Raw genomic sequence first — 19123 nt, forward strand, 5'->3', positions numbered from 1 at the left:
AATGACATCATTTTGTCCTTGCTATTGGGAGTGCCCTTGTGCTGTGGTCTCATTAGTGTTGCAGTTTGCTCAGGGCAGGCCATTTGTCTGTGTACCTCAACTTGCAGTTCGCAGTGGGACAGGGACTGCCATGACAGGATGAAGGTTTACAACATTCCTGTGCCACCAGCTCCTGAGAGCATTTGGGTAAGCTTCAAGGTTCCTATGGCTGAACATTAAAAACTAGCAGAAGAGGTTGCTAAGTAAGTTAAATGACTGTGAGCCTGGGTCCTTGGCAGGACAACACCCAAGTGGGATATATCATGGGCCTCGGAGCAGCAATAAGTTCTCTTTCCTAGTGTCCCACTGGCTAAATGGCTCATCTGCCCAGGAAATTCGCTGCCAGCCTGGAATCAAGTTCAATCTGCTCCCAGGTTGCATGAGCTTGGGTAGCATCGCCACCTAGATCAGTTCTCCCAGTGTGGCCTAACTTCCAGTGCTCTGACTGTTTTCCTACACAAATATTTGTCTAAAACCTGGAGGCAGGTTTTCTTTCACCCTACTAACAGCAGTAGTTTTGTTTTGTTGTGTTTTTTTTTTCATTTGTTTGGGGTTTTGTTTGTTTGTTTATTTGGGGGGAGGGGGTGTTTGTTTTTTGTTTTTTGTTTTTGTTTTTTATGGTGTGCTGAATGTCTCCTGATTGTTCACCTCTCAGATGCAACTTCCTGGTTAAATGATGCTGAGAGACCTAGGTCATCTACACCTGATCTGAACTCAACAGAGGTTTTCTCATCCTTATCTTAAAACTTTTCCACTACACAGACTTCTCCCTCTTTCCAGATGATCCAGCTGCCTATACCATTATTCCCATGGTTATAAGAAGCTTGTCCTCATGTCAGACTTCAGTCTCCCTGCCTGTAGTTTAGCCTCCTGACTTCTTATTTACAGTAAGAGTGGGAAACATCTCTTCTTTCAGATTTCTGAGGATATATAACTTCTCTTGACACGACATGTCTGCATTGCTCCAATGTTTCCTCTTGAATCATGTCTTCTAGACCTCTCAGTTCTCTTATTTCTTCCCATTGGTGGCTCTGCAGCTGTTGCCTGCCTTCCTGATGCCACCGGTTATGTAAATACAACTACTAACTCTGGAGTCTATGGGTGGCAAACAAAATGCCAGATACTGTTAACGTCCCTGGCACAAATACCAAAATACCAAACTGATGTCTTGAGGTGCAGGGGCCAGCAACTTTCTTAGTTACTGAGGTGCACCTGGGAGGGAGACGAATGAAAGAGGAAAGCTTGTATTTCCATCAGCCCTGCTAAGACACTGATCTTCTAAACATACAGCTGCCTACACAGTAGTGAACTGGTTGTACTGCCAGATCTCTGCTCTCTCCCCATACGGTCATGCCTTCTCAACCCTGCCACTACACTGTCTGCACTGCTGGAACAGCAGCAGCTGGGGGATGCTTGAATCCCCAGGTCCCTGCTCTTGCTCTGTCTCCCTGATCTCCAGCCTACACACATATAAACACTACAGCAGTCCATGATCCTGGACTGACAGCTGCACTCAGGAAACTATCTCACCTGCTGAAGAGACAGGAGCACTCACAGAAGAGCAGGAGTTCATCTCAATAAGCAGACGTACAGAGGGAAGAAGTTAGAGCTTGCACAACATGCATTAGGAAACATCTGAATGCATACACACACACATACATATCTGTGTCCCTCCTGCTCATACAAACACAGGGATACAGCCTCATAACCTAAACAGTTTTGCCAGATGCGGGGAACAGCTTCCTGTAAGAGCAGAAGATTTTTATAAGAGACTTGGGGATTTCTAACCACAAGGCAGCTGGCAAAGGAGTATCTTCAATCCTTTTAAAGTATCATTACAATCCAGAAAGCCATGGAAAAGCCATACAGCTCAGGGCAGCTTTCAAACAGGCCATGTTTGAAACTCCACAGGGGAAACAGGCTGGCACGGGACAGCATGGGGAATTTGAAAGGAGAATCTGATCTCACAAATGACAGCTTCATTTGTCCAAAATCTCCAGGAAAAAAAAAAATCTACAACCATTAGGTAATACAGAAATTAAATCTGGTTTTCCTGTTTCTATCTTTTTTGGTTAAATTCTCTTTACACGCAGAGCTTCAACTACTATCTTTAGGACACAGTATTGGTTACTGCCTCACCCCTGCTTAAGCGTGTAGCACAAAGACACACATTCTTGGTCTATACATCTTTAGAAGTGCAAATAGAGCAAACAGTGCCAAAATAGCAAGACCTATATGTGCACCAGTGGGAGTCCCTGTCCATTGGACCTGTGCCTGAGCTATGGGGAGAGAAGGGAACCGGGATAAGAACCATGCTGCTGCCTTAGCTGTTGCAGGAACAGAGACAGCCAGGAGCAAGGTTACGTGCCTTCACCAAGGTGCCTTGGGGAAGACTGAGGAGCACAGAAATGCCCACTCCCATGGGTTCTTGTGGCCTAATATTGACTACTGCATCCTGATAACAGTGTACAACATGTTCCTCAGCTCTGCTCTGTCCCCAGGACTCAGGGGCTGATCTCCAGCAGAGCTGGTTAGTGCTGGAGGGAGCCAGGCAAGGTCACTTGGAGGTGAATCGTAGAATAGTTTGGGTTGGAATGGACCTTCAAAGGTCATCTAGTCCAACCCCCTGCAATGAGCAGGGACATCTTCAACCAGATTAGGTTGCTCAGAGCCCTGTCCACCCTGGCCTTGAATGTTTCCAGGAACGAGGCATCTACCATCTCTATGGGCAACCTGTGCCAGTGTTTTAACAACCTCATTTTAAAAAATTTCTTCCTCGTGTCTAGCTTGAACCTCCTCTCCTTTAGTTTAAAATGATTACTCCTTGTCCTATTGTAACCGGCCCCGTTAAAAAGTCTGTCCCCAAAATGGGGCAGACCTGAACAGAGGTTGGTAAAGCCAAAGCAGTAAGGAGGCAAGGAAGATTTCTGACCAGCCGGCAAGGACAGCACAGATTAGAGCCCATTATAGTGAAGAAAAGTTTCCCTTTAAGAGAAGTAATTTTGCAACCTCTTGCCTCATGGGCTTGATTTTTGCAAGGTGTTTCAGCAGCTTTCTTGCCCTGGAATATATAAATATAGTATAAATAAGGTGCTTTGTGCAGCCGAGGTCAGTCACTTTTCACTTTTAATAAAAAAGTCTGTTTTTTCTGGAATATCCAGCCTTGCTCAGGGATGGCAAACAGATGGTGCAGAGTAGGCCAAATTACTTTCACAACCAGAGGCCACAGCCAGAGTCATGCACTACATCTGATTCACCCTGTGTGTCCCACTGGTAGCAATGGGAACCTGCACACAGATCGGATTAGGGATATGGCCTTATGTGACACCAGAGCTGCTGAGAAAACATCACAGTCCTCAGTTGACAGGACATGGCTCCCAGATCTTGACACATTACCATGGTATTTAGACTCTGGTTTTTCTTAAAGTCCAAGCTCTTGGAGTCATGTGATTACATATCACTATTTCATCTTATTCTTTAAACTTAGTTCTGGCTATCAAGTATATTGGAAAATGTTAAACTTCTAGGTTTCAAAAGCAGAAGTCAAACCCAGAGAACACAACATTTGTTGTTTTATAATTCTGGATTTGGGGGGATGTTTTTTCAGCCAGATTTTTCCAGGCCAGGGCAGCCTTGGGATGGTGGTGAAAAGAGCAGGAGCATCAAGCGCAGAGTGCTACTGCCTGCTTGGTTGTAGTGCTGCCATGGGGCTGGCACACTGCAGCTCCATGACCCCTTACAGGACACTCATCTAGAGGCAGTGGACTCCCTGGGCTATTGCTTTCACTGGGAAAGGCATTTCAGTTGACCTTACATCTACAGTTTTAGTTCCTGTATTCTGCAGTTTTCTAACAGCAAAACAAAGCTTCAATTTTTCTGTTGGGAAAAGATGCTAAGGGACAGGCAGTTCAGCAGGGGACATCTGGTCCTTCATTTTCCAGTGACTCAGGCTAGGAACTGTTTTTTGCCTGTGAAGTGGGGATGGGAGTGAAATGCTAGTATTAGCATGCACTGCTGTTGAGACAAATGACAGCTGTCAGAAGGCTTTTGAGTTTCTAACTCCTTTGAGAAGAGTAAGGAGACAGTTTGCACCTTGTACATCACTTACATTAAGCCCAGGCACTGAAGTCATTCTGCACACATTGAATTTTTCCTGTATAACCCTGATAAGCAAATAGCATTTTTTTTCAAAGAGAAAAATGGCATTCTGAAGCAGAATTTGAAGAGGAGAGTCTTTGGCTTATTTTGGGGACTAGATGTTTGCAAAATACATGCATCTCTCCCCATTTCCAAGCTTCTTAAATTCATGCCCAGCACCTATAACTAGTTCTGCTTTCAACCCCTACATGACAGGTGGTTTCCAGTGAAAAGATTATTTTGTGTCTGCCACACACATGGAGTGCTTTGAAGAATTTGATCAGTCTATGCTTCTTCCAGAAAAACTCTCTCTCAAGCTGTTGAATGCTATGGTCATCAATTAGTGCTCTGGATTTGTTGTTTAAACCCTCATAAAACATAGCATAGAGCAAGCACCTGGGGGAAAGCTCAAAAGTAGCACAAGTGTGGTGTTTGCAGTTACCTCTGCAGGCTCCCAAAGCACTGCAGTGACAGCAAACCATAGGCTGCTGATTTTTCACAAACATGACGAAACATCCCATCGAGCACTGCCTTCTCCCTGGGATATAGTCTTTACTCTCAGGTTTCCAAGGTTAGAAGACACCTTCCACATCCAAGACCTCGGCCTGGCTGATGGAAAAATGTCATGGGCTCAGACCTCCCTGGGATCATCAGGACTATGACTGTGCCAGCTACTTGGAAACAGCTAAGGAGGTACTGCCTGGAGAGCTCAAAAAGAAGCCCATCACACAGAATTGCCCTTCCTGTTCACTGCTGTGTCCATCTCCATCCGTCACATTTGTAAATGCCTGATTTATCCTCTTACCAGCAAAGGCCAGCTTGAAGGTGACAGTGAATGTTCAAGTTGCTGGAAACTATGTTTCTGAGCATCTTCTTTAGAAACACCACTCTCAGAGATATCCAGGTCTCTGCCAATAACACGCAGGGAAGAGACAGAGAAGGTTCAGTGGGCACAGGCTCAGGTCTGCTGCAATGAGGAACAAAGACAGATGTATGGCAAGCCAGATGTGACATCCAATCTGCTCCTGCGGGATCTCTCTGGCATCTCTGAAGGGACTCGAAGAACACCACAACCAGAGATAGCTAATCACTGGGGACTCACTTGTTATCCTCCAGCATTATCTGAACCCACAAAAGCTGGAACAGAGACTGAAGCATCCCATTGAGGAGATGTTTCAGGCTGAGCCAAGAAAGGGTGGCAGGACAGCTGCTCAGAGATGAGGATGCTGTGGCTGAGTGGAAGACTGCCCTTTTGCTGACCACTTGTCTCCTTTGCAGGGAATACAAGACAGAAATTTTTCAAGCAAGGAATCACGGAATCACAGAATCACAGAATGTATGGGATTGGAAGGGACCTCAAAAGATCATCTAGTCCAATTCCCCTGCCGGAGCAGGAACACCTAGATAAGGTTACATAGGAATGTGTCCAGGCGGGTTTTAAATGTCTCCAGAGCAGCAGACTCCACAACCCCCCTGGGCAGCCTGTTCCAGTGTTCTGTCACCCTCAGTGAGAAGAAGTTTCTTCTCAAATTGAAGTGGAACCTCCTGTGTTCCAGTTTGAACCCATTACCCCTTGTCTTACCATTTGTTGTAACCAAGAAGAGCCTGACTCCATCCTCATGACACTCACCCTTTACATATTTATAAACATTAATGAGGTCATCCCTCAGTCTCCTTCAAGCTAAAGAGCCCCAGTTCCCTCAGCCTTTCCTCATAAGGGAGATGCTCCACTCCCTTCATCATGTTTGTTGCCCTGCACTGGACTCTCTCGAGCAGTTCCCTGTCCTTCTTGAACTGAGGGGCCCAGAACTGGACACAATATCCAGATGTGGTCTCACCAGGGCAGAGTAGAGGGGAAGGAGAACCTCTCTCAACCTACTAACCACCCCCCTTCTAATACACCCCAGGATGCCATTGGCCTTCCTGACCACAAGGGCCCAGTGCTGGCTCATGGTCATCCTGCTGTCCACCAGGACCCCCAGGTCCCTTTCCCCTACGCTGCTCTCTAACAGGTTATTCCCCAACTTATACTGGAACCTGGGGTTGTTCTTGCCCAGAAGCAAGACTCTACACTAGGCCTTGTTATATTTCATTAAATTTTTTCCCCACCCAGCTCTCCAGCCTGTCCAGGTCTCTCTGGATGGCAGCACAGCCTTCTGGCGTGTCAGCCACTCCTCCCAGCTTGGTGTCATCAGCAAACTTGCTGATAGTACACTCTATTCCCTCATCCAAGTAACTGATGAATATATTGAATAATACTGGTCCCAGTAACGACCCTTGAGGCACTCCACTAGATACAGGCCTCCAACTAGACTGCCCCATTGACCATGACTCTTTGGCTTCTTTCTTTCAGCCAGTTCACAGTCCACCTCACTACCCGATCATGCAGACCACACTCCCTCAGTTTAGCAGCAAGGATGCTGTGGGAGACTGTCAAATGCTTTACTGAAGTCAAGACAGACCACATCCACCACTTTGCCATCATCTATCCACCTCCTTATGCCCTCATAAAAGGCTATGAGGTTGGTCAAGCATGACTTCCCCTTGGTGAAGCCATATTGACTGCCCCTAATGACCCTCTTATCCTTGATATGCCTTGAAATGACACCAAGGATAAGTTGTTCCATCACTTTCCCAGGGATGGAGGTGAGGCTGACCAGTCTATAGCTACCCAGGTCCTCCTTCTTGCCGTTTTTGAAGACTGGAGTGACATTTGCTTTCCTCCAGTCCCCAGGCACCTCTCCCATTTCCCAAGACTTGCCAAAGGTGATGGAGAGTGGCCTATCAAGATCTCAGCCAGCTCCCTCAGCGCCTGCGGGTGCATCCCATCTGGACCCATGGATTTATGGATGTCCAGGTTGCTTAATTGCTCCCTAACCCAGTCCTCATCAACCAAGGCAGACTCCTCCATTGTCCTGACTTCCTCTGGGGCCTCAGGGGCTCCTCAGGACAGCCTCCAGCAGAGTAGACAGAGACAAAGAAGGCATTCAGTAACTCTGCTTTCTCTATAGCTTCTGTCACCAGGGCACCCAACTTGTTCATCAGTGGGCCTGCGTTGCCTCTGGTGTTAGTTTTATCTGCCACGTATTTGAAAAAGCTCTTTCTATTGTCCTTGACCCCTCTCGCCAGGTTTAATTCTGAGGCCTTAGCATTCCTAGTTGCCTCCCTACACCCTCTGACAACAACCTTATATTCTTCCCAAGTGGTCAGCCCTTCCTTCCATGATCTATAAACTCTCCTCTTCCTCTTGAGCTTACCCAGCAGTTCCCTGTTTAACCATGCAGGTCTCCTGGCTCCCTTCCTTGACTTCCTACATGTCAGGATGCTCCGATCTTGAGTTTAGTAGAAGCAGTCCCTGAATGCTAACCAACTATCTTGGGCCCCTTTAAATTCAAGCAGCCTTGTCCATGGGATTTCCCCTAGCAATTGCTTGAAAAGGCCAAAGTTTGCCCTGCTAAAGTCCAGGGTTGCAATTCTGCTTGCTATTCTGTTCCTGCCACACTAGACCCTGAACTTCATCATTTCATGGTCGCTGCAACCAAGACAGCCCTCAACCTTTACTGTTTCAACTAGACCCTCCTTGTTAGTGAGAATGAGGTCCAACAGTGCCCTTCTCTTAGTTGACTCTTCCACCATTTGCATCAGAAAGTTTTTGTCAATGCACTAAATACCTGAGAGTTTGTGTCCCCATCCTCCAAATTGTGCAGTAGCCCAGATGTCTTTCTTCACGCCATTCTGCACCGTGCTCAAGGCTCCACAGTCCACTAACCCAATTCTTTGCAGGTAGGAACTGTCTTTCTGCTCTGCATATGTAGACAATATCCAGAAACCTCCTCCAGCAACTGCAGCGAGATGCAGGCTACTGTCAAAGAGAGCTGTGGGTGTGCATGAATGAATGAATGAATGAATAAACCATTCGCTAGCATTGGCATGAGAATCCCCATGATTTTGAGACTACTAATTAGTGGTTGTAAGCGTGTTTGCAATGGTAGGTGTTCACTTGCATGACTGCAAAAAGAGACAGGGAAGGAAAGGTAGCAGGAGCAAACCGCTGCCTCTTCCAGCACAGCCCAGGCTGCAGTCATGATGAGACATAGGTATGCCCACACCATGACAAACTTGCTGTGTCAGGACATGAGCAGTCTTGTTGCATTTTGCCTGGAGGACCAGGCAGAACACAGGAGCATTTGCTCAGCTTGTCCAGCAGATTTCATAGCCCATGCAGAGCTCTGTGCTGTTACAGCTAGCACTTCAGCTAGCTTGGCTGAGAAAAAGCAGTGCGAACTGCAGTCACTGCAGTGTGGAGCAAATCGCACACAGTATCTCCTCTCATCAATTAGGCCCGCTCTCTTCTCTGCTCTCTGCCTTCCACTCTTTCTTTCACAGCCCAGCTCCACGTTTCTTTCAGAGACTGCGAAAGGTGAAGGTCTGACTGTGCCTGGAAAGGGATGTGTGAGGGCCTGGGGAGCAGGAGACATATACCCTCCTGGCCTTATATCCCTTCTAATCAGTAATTTTTTCAAGCAGATGAAAGCTGCAGTCAGGTGCGTGTGAGATGATGATGTTTCTCTGCTTCACCTTTTCTGTCCCTGTTCCATTAAGGCTGAGTGATACAAAGGTTTCATTTGCATAGACTAAAGACCATCACCGCAAACACTGAAAAACTCTTGTTCTCTACAGCTTCCTTCAAATGTCACAAAAACCTCTTACCTGAAGTAGCCTTTCTGAGGATCTCAGCAGGGGGCACAGGGAGACAGTAACATGCACTGCAAGCTGCAGAGAAAGGTGAGCTGGGAGGAACTGGGGATGTGCCTGGCTCATCAGAGAGCCGCTCACCAGTGCATCCCCATTAGCAGAGTTAATGTCTTGGTGCTCCAAAGGAGTTGTATACCGTATTCAGAGAAAGAGCTGGGAAGTAGGTCAGCAACATAACTAAGGGAAACAGGGAGCTTTAGGGAGAACTTCATGGCTGACAGCTAATTAAAATCTGAGTTCCACTGCTTACTGTTGCAATGATTAGATTTCAGTGTGCAGGGTGAAAAGCAACACGAGGGATTGTGTTTGCTGCAACCATGCCAATTTCTTCTGTTCACACTATCCCTTTGCTATGTCAGCTTGTGCAGTGTCTTGTGTCCTGCATCTACTGCCAAATCAAGCACCACTGACACACGACCACTGGTCTGCTCAGGTCCTGATCGGAGCACACTACTGTGCGTGCTGTACACATTTAGTTGTGATCGTTTTATATCAGTGGCCCTGCTGAGAGAATTGAGTCCCATCTAAGTACCATACATGGCCAGATGCAAGCTTATCCCTCCTGTGAAGAGTTTTAAAACAAAAGAGGTGAGACAGACAATCAGAGTTAGCTACTGTACACAAAACAATTTTTTTTTTCTAAACCAAATTCCTATTTGGAAATGCCTTTCATCCCATATGTAGACAATAAGCTCTTAAAGTAAGACCAAACCTAAGTAATATCAATAACAGTTGCAACACGAATAACAAGTACCTGGTTTGCTGGTTGGTCGGTTTATCACAAGGTGCTTTACAAAGGAGTTTGGTGACATTGTCCATGTCTCACACCTCATCTAGAACAGAGAAATTTAGTTTTCTGTCTCTGCTGAAGGGTATGCTGATGCAAAAATCTAAAAAATAATTTTAAAAAAAGGCAAGAAAAGCACAAATGAAATCCAAAGGTAAAATTCTGGCTTGCCCTCTTGCCAGTGGTGACAAAAATTACAGGCACAGCCAACAAGATAAGTGAGAGAAGTATACAGGAGCTACCATTATAACTCTGCTTCTCCACAGTTCTTGTTGCACCTGAGGATCTGGGTATATAGGGCTACTCAAGGTCGCTGGGTACTGGCAACTACCAGTGTGAGAGTTATTAGCTATTGTCCTATTTTAAGTTTCCAGAGCCACAGAGTTTTGCCTGGAGGGTGGGACAATGGGTTCATCTGCTCCTTGCTGGAGTCAGCGAAGGGTGGAGTCATTCAGGCGTGGTGAAAGGGGAACTGCCCACAGAAAGGACACTTGGGTCAGCCTGTGGTGTGGCAAGTCCTTCTGTGCCAGGTTGCTGGCTTCCTGCAGGACCTCCCCAACCCCAATGACCCTCCCTTGGGAACAGGAGGCTCTGCAGGTTCAGGGCCTGGCCTGGACATAGCCAGATGTGGGGACAGTTCCCAGGAGGGCCCTAGACAACCCAGATGCCCCTTGCTTGTCACTCCCATGACCCCTGCTGTCCTCTTCAAACACAACATTGGTGACATGAGAGGGGAGTGACCCTCAACCCAGGGCCCCTTGGGATGTTCCTAGCCTCCTGCCTCCCCATAGCAGCCATGGGTAGCACTGTGGGGCACCCCCCATTCTGCTTCCCTTCTAGCCATCTCTCCCAGGCCTCAGTCCATCCTGCAGGGTGCAAATGGGGTCGGGTTTGCCCTGGCAAGTTGCAGGGCGGCCAGGGAGGGTGCGATGAGCCACGGCGGCAGGACTGGGAGCTGATCGGGTCGGGATGGCAAGGCAGGCAGGGCAGGGAGGGCAGAGCTGGGGTCGGGCAGGGCAGGGGGCTGCCCCAGGCAGGGCGGGCAGCGCTGCTGGGGGTGTGTCCGCAACCAGTCCTGCCTTTCAAAGTCCCTCGCTCCGAGAAGGAAATCGGGAAATATTTCCAGCAGGAGGAGAAGGAGGGCTGAAGCTGACACCGCGGAGGGGGGACAGCGGGTTTCTCCCTGCCCGCTTAGCGCCGCGGGGGGGATGCGGAGGGAGGGGAGGCTGCCTGCGGGGCGGGCCGGCTGAGCGCATCCCCGGGCGCTGCGTGTGTGTGTGTGAGTGTGTGTGTGTGTGCGCGCGTGTGTGTGTGTGCGCGCTCCCTCCATCCATCCCTCCCTTCCTCCCTCCTTTCTCCCTCCCTCCGTCTCTCTCCCTCCCGCTCGCCGCCGCGCCGCAGCCGAGCACCGGGGCTCCGCCACCCGCCCCACGCCCCGCCGTGATGCCCCTCCGCTGCTGAGCCGGCCCCGGCGGCGCCAGCTCCTGCCCCCCGCCAGGTAGGACCGCGACCGACCGGCTCCCGCCCCGGCCCTAGCCCTAACCAACGTGACGAGTCCCCCGCCGCCCCGACACTGGTTTCTACACCGGGGTCCCCGGTGCCGAGGGAGGATGGGGGGCCCGGAGCCGTGTGGGAGCCGATGGAGCGGCGGAGGTAGGATGCTTGCCCCCCGCTCCGGCAATGCTTTTTGCAACCCTGACACGGCACCTTTAGGCAGGCGAGGGGGTCGCCCCCCTCCCCCGCTGGCCATTCGTGACATGTCGCGACGGGAGGCGCGGCTGCGGCGGGGGGTTACCTCTCCCCTACCCCAAGGGCCGGGCATTGCCGGCTATGTGGGGCCGGGGAAGGGGCTGGAGCAAACCGCCTCCTCCCGGAGGGCTTACGGGCATCTTCCCCCGTGCGCGGCGGCGGGGATGCGGTGCCTCCGCCCGGCGGGGGTGTCCGTGCCTCTTGGCAGGGCTGCTTTTCCTCCAGCCCCGGGGTTTTCTGCCTCGAAACGGTTAGCGAGGTGAGTGGTCGGAGGCACCTGCAGCCACAATGAAGTACCCATTTTCGCCTCGATCGGCATGTGTTACTAAGGCATTAAGCAGCGCTCATCACGTAGGCTTTGTCTAGGTGGAAGCATGGCTGGAGCTCTTCCGTCATCTCGAGTTTAATTCTTTAATCGTAGCCTTGTTGCTTCACTCCCCGCCGAACCATGCTAAACAACCCCACACTCAGCTCTGTCTCCAGGGCAAAAGCAAACTGCCAAAATGCAGCAAGCACTAGGGAGAACTAGAGTCTAAAAATGAAAGCTGTAGTAAAACCACAAGGTCATAGGCGTGTGGGTGCAAGTATTTGATTTCAGGGCTCCTCTTTGCTTGTGCTTCGCAGGAAACAGTACCTCCAATCCCAGATGTTGGAAATCTGCGAGTAGAGCTATGGAAATGGGGGCTGAGGAAGGCTGGGGTTCTCTGTGTACTCTCCTGATGCCTGCCTAGGCATTCATGTGCTTTTCTTACCACCACAAAGAGATGTACTCTTATTTAGAAAAGGGAAGCTGGGGTTCTTGTACGTTGATGTGATGATGACGGCTGGGGAAAAAGAAGCTGTGCTGTATGGCTTTGACTGAGGCAGTGGTCATCACCAAAGAAAGGCATTTGTGTTCCCTTGGGTGCATCTGAAAAATATTTCTTCTTCCCCTTTTTGTTCGGGTTGGTTCTCCAATAGCAGTTTTCCCTCTTTTCCAGCAGAGACATTTAGACCAAATAGAGAAATAATCTAGCATTTCTAGAGCCATAACCCACCAGCCAAGCCGTGAATCCCCATCACCGTTCCCTTGGGAAAGTTGATGCCTTCCCTGACTCGTCTTACACCCCACCAGCTCTGTTTCTCTGGAGACATAAACTCCTAAGCCAGTGCTGGGGAGCTGTGTTGTTCAAGGATTTGTCTGTACCAGGGTTTGTATTCAAGATGTTTGATTGAGGAGATTGCTGCCTAGTGTTCCTGAATGCCAACACCAAGTAGCACAGTTTCAAGCTGCTGAAACTTTGCTCGCTTCTCTCTCTCCTGCTTTCACTGGGCTTTTTGTGATCTTCTGACTGTGAATTGCTCTTGAGGCTTAAATATTGACTGTTCTACAGCTAGTCAGGCTGCACCTAGTTTGCTCTTCTGGCACAGATGAATATGGCGCAGCATCAACTTGGTTTATGTCCTTGCTCTTGGGAGTCTTCACAGCACTTTGCATGATGCCATATAGGCACAGTCATTTGTCTGTCTGTTTGGGTCTTTGATAGTGTCCTGATCTGCTGAGGGCTGTCAAGGTAGCAGTTTTCCAGCAATGCATCCAGAATGAACTTGGTTTTCTGCTGTGTTTTGGGGATCACACAGTCCTCCTGGCTTACTGGGCAAAAGCAACTGTTCTCCTGCATCCTAATGAAACTCAGATCCTGTAATAAAGTCCAGTGTTCCCCAAGGCATGAGCATCACTGGACAACCAGCCAACAGGTTGGTCATAGACAACACAAACAGCATGCAATACTGGCTCTACTTGCAACTGATACAGTGAACAAACTGGAGCCCTATTCAAGCTCAGGGTGCCATGATCTGCATATGCTCCCAGATCATGAACACTGGTGGCTGCAGCTGTGCAAATCTGGGCAGAACCTGGGTGCTCAGGTTGCTGTGCTGTTGCAACTCTGGCATCCAATATTGAGCTCATTGACCAGTCTTTCCCTTGCTAAGGATATGAGTCGTATCTCTCCAGCTATTTTCAGGAAGCCTGTAGGAACTTGGCTTGCTCTGCTATCTCTATCCCTCTGGTGATTTTAGCTGAAATTGGGAGGGAGGGGGACAGACAGGCATGGAAACTGTGATTTCATATTCTTGGCTACCTAAGGAAACCTGGCTACAAGTAGAAGTTAGATTTCTTGCTGCAAAGCTCTCCTGGGGAGACAGAGAAAGCGGGGGAGACGGGGGAAAAATGTGGGATGGAGAGAGTTCAGAGAAGGGCAACAAAGCTGGTGAGGGGTCTGGAGCACAAGTCTTGTGAGGAACTGCTGAAGGAACTGGGGCCGTTTAGCCTGGAGAAAAGGAGGCTGAGGGGAGACCTGAAACTGCCTGAAAGGCGGTTTTAGCATGGAGGGTGTTGGCCTCTTCTCCCAGGTAGCAAGCAATAGGATGAGAGGAAATGGCCTCAGGTTACACCAGGGGACATTTAAATTGGATATAGGGAAAAAAAATTTCACAGAAAGGGTTGTCAGGCATTGAAACAGGCTGCCCAGGGAAGTGATGGAGTCACCATCTCTGGAGGTGTGTAAAAGGTGTTTAGACAGGGTTCTTGGGGTTATGTTTTAGTGCCAGTGTTAGGTTAACTGTTGGACTCTATGATCTTGAGGGTCTCTTCCAATCAAAATGATTCTATGGTTAACCTCACTTTTGAGGTAAGCAACCAAGGCCTGGCACACACATCTGCGCTTCTGTTCCCCTTCCTGAGATCTGGTGGTCTAAAAATGGTGTGTCTGCTCAGCAGTAGCATTCAGCTCCCTCTAGGGTCAGCGGTTCAAGAGAGGTACCTCTGGGGTGACTCTTGTGGGAGGTGTTACCACCCTTCACCAGCCACGGCTAGGTACCTAGCTGATGAATGGAGTGTGCCAAGATGGCCCTCCAGCCTAAACTAACCTGCCCAGTTTCTGTCTAGGGCAGTGTCTAAATCACCCAGGTCCACAGCCCGCAGTCACCTCAACCTTTCTCCACACACATTCTGGGGGATGTCTCCCACCTCTTCATCCCTGGATGGGTGCAGGGACCTGCCAACTGGGGATTTGTCTCTGTTCCCTTGAAGCTTTCTGCTTCTTCCTGCTGCAGAGTCCAAAAGAACATCCCGCTGTACAGACCCACACAGAGCTGCAAACCCAGTGCAAACACGAGCACAGGGGGAAGAGCAGACACGGGCGAGAGGAAAGCAACAGGCCTGCTAATTTCTCTCTCCTGGCCCCTGTGGGGCATCTCTGGGCAGATGCTTCCTCTTCAGGCTACCCAGGAGCTTCAGGCGTATTAGCAGTGTTTTATTTTCCCAGCACTCATGGGAGGTGCTCTTCCCATTTTACAGACAGAGATGCAGAGCACAAGGAGGTGAAGGGCTGCCCTGAGGTCGCAGAGACAGTCTGTTGGTAAGGCAGCCTCAAAGTCAGCTCGTGGAGACCTGGTGGACAGCACTGTGCTTTAGATCAGGAGAGGAGATCCACAGGAAGAGCAAGGCAGTAACAGTGCAGCAGGAATAATGGGGAAGAGACTGGTGCTACTTGATAAAGAAGAGACCAAAAGCAGGCGACCGGGATAAAGAAATGGTCTGGAGGTAGCAAGTAGGAGCGAATATGTAAAAAACCAAACCAAATCAACCAAACAAAAACACACACACAAAAAAAACCAACCAAACAAACCAAAACACTAAACAAACAAACACACACAAAAACCCGAACCAAAACAAAACTCAAACAAAACCAACAAATAAACGAAAACAACAACCAACCCAAACAACCCAAGAGAAATGTAGTGTTTCTCCCTTGCTTCTCATTTCCTGGCATTTTCCTTTCTGAGATCTTCAATCAAGGGGGAAAGGGCTGATTTGCTGCTTGATCTTCATGTGCTAAAAAGCAAGGCTGGAATCTCCCTGACACACACTTGCAAGCTCATTCTCTACAAACTGCCACCAAATTCATCCAATCTGGCTGAAATTTTATGTCAGGGTTGGTTTATTTTCTCTGTTTGTCTGTTTATTTTGGAAAGTTGCTGCGGAGATTGTGGGAGGGTATTGGATGCTTTATCGAAGAGATAGGGTACTTGGAAAAATCAGTTGCTGACTGATAATTGTTCTAACTTTTTAATGTCCTTTACAGAAAACAGGGTGGCCTGATGTGTATTTTACTGATTGGTTTCACGGAGGGCCTGTGTCTCAGACTATATTTGGAAAGGTTTTGATGTTTTTTTTGTACTGATGCAATCAGGATTCTGATGGCCTGGAAATCATTTTCCTGATGTCGAGATCTGGAGGGTCATGACAGGAGATGCCAACAGGCTGTGCCTGTTTTGGAGTGGCAGAACTGGGCGGAAGGGAGAAGGAGCTGGGCAGAGCCAGAGCAGGGCTGTGAGCCAAGGTTTTTCTAAGCTGTGTTTAAAGTGCCATCACACTGTGCAGCCCTGAGCGACAACATGGTGTATGGACATAGTGACTTTCCTCCATGGGTCCGGATGTGCAGCCAGCATGATGGTAGAGTCCTTTTCCTGCTTTGATGGGTAAAAACCACAGCTGGCAGGAGCTGCTTTTTACCAAAGCTGGTCAGCACCAAGATCAGACATGAAGCCAGGGGAGCCTGTGGCTGCCTAGACAAATCTCCAACCGCCTCATACGTTGCAGAGCTATTGGCATCCGTTTTATGTCCCTCGGCTGTAGGAAGCTGGACCTAAGCTCTTGGCTGATTTACTAATTGATGGTCAGAGACCAGACAATTTGTTTGTGTTTTTTCTTTTTTTTTTTTTTCTTGCAGTCTTGTCTTTTTCCTGCATGGGTTTTGCTTGAGCTGCCTTTCTGGGAAGCAGATTGCTGCTTTCAGTGAGGCACAGGTGTAGAGGCTTCAGCACAGGCAGGAAGGGTCAGGAGGAGGTAGAGAGGTTTTCTAGCCCTCTGGAGAGAGAGCAATGGGTATGAGTCCCATCTGTGGTGGTAAGGTATGCAGCACTTTCCCCAGATAAGGGTGGATATTGCTTTCAGTAGGCTCTACTGCAAGAGAAACTGGGAAAGGGGTGTGGTGACTTGGAGATGAGGTCTGATCTTGGCTTAGGAACACAGGGCACATAACTTGAAATAGTCGTTTTTGCTGGGGGGTGGCACTTGTTGGCTTTGAAACCCTGTCCTCTCACTCGGAGCCTTTTTGGGGACTGTTGTCTTTTCACCAGGGACACTTGGCAGAGCAGTGTGTAGCTGGCTTGCTTTGAGGCTCTGTTCCTCTAGCTTGCAGGTTGGCTGTGCCTTGCAGTAGCAACTAGCTGCTTTTTTGCCAAAGTTTATGGGTCCTCTGGCTGAAGAGTGATAATCTTTATCCCGCGTCTTACACCAGCAAAGGGAGTTTTGAGTTGCCTTCCCACCCCCCTGCAGCAGCACACTCTCAGTAGGAAAAGCTCCTTTCTGTCTAGCTCTGGCTATGGGATGGGAAACGGCTGTGCGGGAATCCCCATGGTGTTGCAACATGCTCCTGTTTATGTCCCCGCAGCATGCCAAAAAGCACCCACTCTCCCATGAAGAGCAAACTTCTTACTGCCCCCCAGCAAGTGACCAGTCACCCTGTCGGGGGGAGGGTGCTGCTCCCACCTTCTATACACAGTGACACAACTGTGGGGACACCTTCTCCCATACAAGCTGGCAGTAAATTCACAGTAATAATGTTTATTATGAAGCTGATGGCACAGTGAAGTAGGAACTGTTAGGTAGTGGTGACTGTAATGGTGTGAATGCTGCTGTGTTACAGCTGCTCTGTGTTGCAGAGCGTTTTCATTCGAATGCTGGGAAAAATTCACCGTGGAAAGCCTCACTCTCTGTCTTTGTGTGGCGACTCATTCTTTGTGAGCCCAGGCCCTTTTCTTCCTTGCCCAATCATTCTTCTGTAATGAAAGTGTCCACGCTAGCAGGGTTTTTTCCCTACTCTGAAAAATTATAGGGGCACTAGCTTGTTGCAGATGGTCATAAACCTGTGTGTGATACAAAGCTGTAGGAAAATAACAGGACGAGTCTTACAGTGGATATTTCAAGGGCGAAGTGCCCAAATGGAGATGGGACTTTTGGGAGGCTGCTGCAAAGAAAAAGCTGTGCTTTGCTGAAACGCAGAGCAGCTTTCAGGCTCACTTCATATGCAGCAACCAGCCAGCCTGATGGAGCACTGCTGCCAGGGAAAGGTCAGAGTAGAGTCTAAAAACCAGTTTTCTCCCCATCTGGCAACTCCTAAACTGGGGTGCTGCAGCACGAGCTGGCAGCAGCAGCTCTGTCCTACAGATTTGTGAAAGCTAGAGCTCCCATGTCCAGCAGAGAGGCAAATATCTCTGCAGCCCTCCTAGCCCTGCTGTGGGCAGCAACTGCCCTCCTTGTATTTCACAACACTAAGGGCTGGAATAAAGGCTGGGCCAATGTCTGTTGGTTGGTACCTGCTTCTAAACTGAAGCTTGTCTAGAAGGGAGCACAAGGACTCTTGCAGGCTTACTTCATGTGTGCAAAAACCAACAGCTAGTGCCCCAGGGGAGCTTGTCCACAAAGGGAAGGGGCACAGCTGCCACTTCAGGAGAGCCCGAGTGGGACCTGGCTCTCCTGGTTAGATCCAGCTCCACCTGAAAGCTCTCAGGCAGCCAGTTCCACAGAGCCCAAGGACAGATTCACTCCCTCCGTGATAAAAAGAGCTCTGGGTGCTGCCCCTAGGCATGGGGTAGTGCTTATGGGCAGGGTTGTGCTCGCCTGGGGTGGTGATTTGGGGCTCCTCACCACATCAAGCTTGTGCCTTTGCCCAGCACTGCTGTGATCAGTCTGACTCAAGAGGTGCTGAGGGAGTGAGGCCAGGCCATGAACACCGCAGCAGGAAAGATTTGTTGGGGCTACTGACCTTGCATGCTGTGAATCTCCTACTGCATTTGCTTTTATTGTTGATGGCCAGGATGGGAAATGCAATTCAGACACCTTAATGAAAAGCTAACAAAGTTGGGTTTGGAGGGAGGGCTGGCATTCTGGTAGCCTTGCTTCTCATTAGAGAAAAATATGAATGATTTGTCTGGGAATATTCTTACCACTCTGCTTGCAGTAGTGTGCGGACCATGCGCCGAGACCCTATGCAAATGCCGAGTAAAAGGGTCTCTGGGCACCAAGCTGTCTATTTTGGATTGTACAAATAAAGAAAATCTGCTAATTTTATAGCAGCTGCTTCACGGAGATATTTTGAGTGTCAGGTTCTGATTGTGTGTGTGTAACCAGAATGTTATGGCCAAGCATTTTCTAGCTCTCCATAATTTCCAAGTCTGGTGTTAATAACACTCAATGTGAACTGGTTTAAGTAGAAAAGCTGCTGAGGGTATGTGAATATTTCTTAATGACCGCACCACAAAATGCTAGAGAAGATCCAACACAGAGATGGGGGATACTACTGTCATCAAAGAAAGGTCCTGGTACATTGCCAAGGCTGGTGGGTTTTTCTCCCAAAGCTCCAGTCTTTCCTCATCCATCTGAACTCTCCAGAAAAGTTCCATGACTCTTACCTCCTGCTGTCTGAGCGAAATATATTGTTTGTACCTTGGGAGCTGGATGGGAAGGCCAGAAAGATGGATTGCTCAGATGTCAGCCTCTAGGCCTTTTTTCCTCCTGTTTAACATAATATGGGACTTGATTAAAAACAA

The 19123-nt window shown here is 48.9% G+C and overlaps 1 protein-coding gene across 16 annotated transcripts in view; it reads left to right on the top strand.

Annotated features, from left to right (window-relative positions):
- Positions 1 to 19123, top strand: part of SLC8A1 (solute carrier family 8 member A1) — a 146519-nt gene that overhangs the window by 11386 nt on the left and 116010 nt on the right. The window contains exon 1 of one of the 16 annotated variants that reach the window (XM_065835149.2): positions 10942 to 11216. The exons of the other annotated variants lie outside the window; for them this stretch is intronic. The gene's annotated coding sequence lies outside the window, so the exon portion shown is untranslated. Of the gene's footprint in view, positions 1 to 10941; positions 11217 to 19123 lie in introns of those variants that run through there. 16 annotated transcript variants of the gene reach the window in all.

The sequence above is a fragment of the Patagioenas fasciata genome, chromosome 3, assembly GCF_037038585.1.
Source record: "Patagioenas fasciata isolate bPatFas1 chromosome 3, bPatFas1.hap1, whole genome shotgun sequence".
Taxonomy (NCBI): domain Eukaryota; kingdom Metazoa; phylum Chordata; class Aves; order Columbiformes; family Columbidae; genus Patagioenas; species Patagioenas fasciata.